At 40.0% G+C, this 2,858-nt stretch overlaps 1 long non-coding RNA gene across 1 annotated transcript; it reads left to right on the plus strand.

Annotated features, from left to right (window-relative positions):
- The first annotated feature begins 1,335 nt into the window (after nt 1-1,335).
- LOC121077745 lies at nt 1,336-2,151 on the plus strand. Its single transcript, XR_005824291.1, has 3 exons — nt 1,336-1,472; nt 1,628-1,722; nt 1,920-2,151. It is a non-coding gene; the product is annotated as an uncharacterized LOC121077745 (long non-coding RNA).
- Nucleotides 2,152-2,858: the final 707 nt, after the last annotated feature.

Raw genomic sequence — 2,858 nt, forward strand, 5'->3', positions numbered from 1 at the left:
GTAGGCAAAGACCCATTTTATACCAGTTAAGTTTCTGGTACCTGAGCTTAGGTCACTCAAGGTGTACCTTGTTCAGGGTGGGAAGTAGAAACAGATTCAGACACTGTAAACATGTTGATTTCATTTTGACCAAGATTTCAGTGGAGCAAACCTAGGACTAGAGCCCAACATCACTGACACAGTCCTGTGACCTTTAGGACAAAATTAGTTTCTATCTGTTGTATAAAATTTTACCTGTCTACCAACCTATTAGGGCCACCGGCATATTTTAGTTTCAAAATATCAATTCTCCTACCCCAGTATAAACCCTATACCAAAATACTACTGCTGCCTGAGGAGAAGGAACAGAAACCGAAATCCACCTACTAAAACACACACATGCATGAACTACTCATCCTACTGCATGACTACCTACTACAAATATAATTTGAAACTGAGACAATTTGTTGCAGATGTATTTAGTTTTGCAAGTCCCAGTTTCGTGTTCATTCAGGACATGACAGGTGTACTCTAATTTATACATTATAAGAAGCTTGGGGCTGTACAAGTTGTTCCAAAAAAAAAAAAAAAGTAATTAAATATTAAATGTTTCCTATCTGTAAGGTAGTCCCCCTTTTCTTGCTTTAAAATTTCTATGTTTAGATAGAGGTGAGAAATATTTCTGAGCCAGCAGTAGATATTATGTTGCTGTTTTTGATGTGACATCATACACCTTCAAAGACAAGCTTTTTGCTGGAGTGCTCTCTGCTTGATGGTTTACCACTCTGGTGCAACTGAGATGGAGTCATTAGACAATATTATTATTGCTTGGTACTCTGACTGTTTCTTGTGATAAGTTGTTGAGGGGGAAAAGAAAGTGGTCTGACATTCAGGCAAGAGCAGAAATGAGAGGGTTTTTGTAACCTAGATCACATGTTGATATAAAACCTAGCAAAGTAAGAAATGAGTTGGCTGCTTTGTGAAAATGAAGGGGAAAACCCCAGGGGAAGTTAGTTCTAGGTCTCTAGTGACCCTGGTTACATACCCAGATGTGCATAGTCCATACTCAAATCTGCCCCGTGAAGTTTTCATGTGGTTGTTAACAAAACAAGACTATGCTATTAAAATCCTCAAAATACATTTAAAGGGGAGGAGGACTTATTTCTGTTGAATGTCAGCAATCTGTGAAAGATAAAAATGAGAATATTAAACATTTTAATAGTAAATTGACAAATATATTTCAAAATTCAGTTCAAAGTGCACATCAAATTGGCAGTATTAAAGCAGACTTTTTGGGCCTTTTTTTTTTTTTTTTTTTTTTTTTTTTTTTTTTTTTTGTGGAATCAGGGCTCTTGGCAAGGAGAACAGAAGGAAATGCAAGAAATTCATGCCTGGATGATGAATATCTGTGAGAATATAACTACACAACAGTAGCTATGTCGCCATTAGCAAGTGATTTGGATCAAGAGGATTGGTTTACTATAAATAAACAGGTGGCACTGAGACCCCTTACACCTTGTGTTATGTGGCTCGGGGGATTTACTTGGGGCTGGATTTTTTTCTTTTCTCTGGATCATACACCCCCAGGACATGTGGCTCAAAACTGTATAAGAAATGGGTTTTGGCTTTGACCCTTTATCCTTTTTAGGGCTTGGAGCACATGGAAGGGCATGAATTTCACCTTCCCCAGGAAGACTATGGACAAGGTACACCAAAACCACTCTGGATCCAAACCACTGTGTGGTAAGTGGAGACATTCAGGGAATTGGTTTCAACACTGTTCTAACACACAAAGTCAAAGAACTAGCATAGGCACAGAAATGTCTGTTAGTATGAGCCCAGCCTTGCCTTGGTACAGCATGCTAAACCTGAGGTGCAGCAACGTCATGGCCCCTACACAAATCCAGAGAAACTGGCCTGTGCTCTCCTGTCCCTTGCAGATAAAGAGGAGAGAGATCCCTGCACACCTTCGAGGGTTTCATGGCCATCTCTTGGCTTCGTGTGTCGCCACCACTTCTGCACTGACTTGGCAACAAGGCGAGTTTGCAGGAAGGCAGAATGTAGGTGAAGGAAGGGAGATGACCCAAGGAGAGGGTGTCTCACCAAAGCATCATCTACAGGGAAGGAGGAAATCCTGCTGATAAGCCTATCCCTGCTTATTTACTTTCCACTTTCCAACCCAGGGGACTGCAGGACCTGGGGAGGCTCTGTTCCTGTCGTCGGGAAGGAAGGGAGTAAAAAATATTGAAGATGCTGAAGATGCCTCACATTCCCAAGGATTTCCATTAGATCTACATACCTCCTTTGCTGCTATTTCAGCCTCAGAAAGTCCTTTGCTCCTGCCACTACCATGTGGAAGTGCTTCTAGATACTGTTTCGCCTCCTGGGTCTTCAAAGCCGCAGGCGGCTGAGAGACCACTGCTGAGGGGAAGTGAGAAAAGAAATCGCTTTTCTAAAACCCTTTAGGAACATTTCTGACCAGTGGATTCTGTAGCTGTGGGAAATGGCTTGTCAAGACAGCAAAACTTGCCTCTTTCTCTTGAAAGGATAACATTTGTCTCAAAAGGATAATTACCGGTAGCTCTTAAAAAAAAAAAAAAAAGAAAGAAAAAAAAAAGAAAAAGAAGTTTTGCAAGAGACCTATGAAAGACATATGGACAACTGCCTGGAAGCTCAGAGAGAAAAAGCACATTTTAAGTTTAGGTGCCCTGAGCAGAGAGAGGCAAAATCTCAGTAAATCTTTTTTTTTATTCTTTATTTTTTATCTTTTATTTTTTTTTGTGCAAACATCTGACTTCTGGAGATTTTTTTGAGTCTACAACAAGATATATCTATGCTTAAAAGAACCAAATGAACCAGAATTTTTTTTATGAGGAAAT

Source organism: Cygnus olor, chromosome 1 (assembly GCF_009769625.2).
Source record: "Cygnus olor isolate bCygOlo1 chromosome 1, bCygOlo1.pri.v2, whole genome shotgun sequence".
Lineage (NCBI taxonomy): Eukaryota > Metazoa > Chordata > Aves > Anseriformes > Anatidae > Cygnus > Cygnus olor.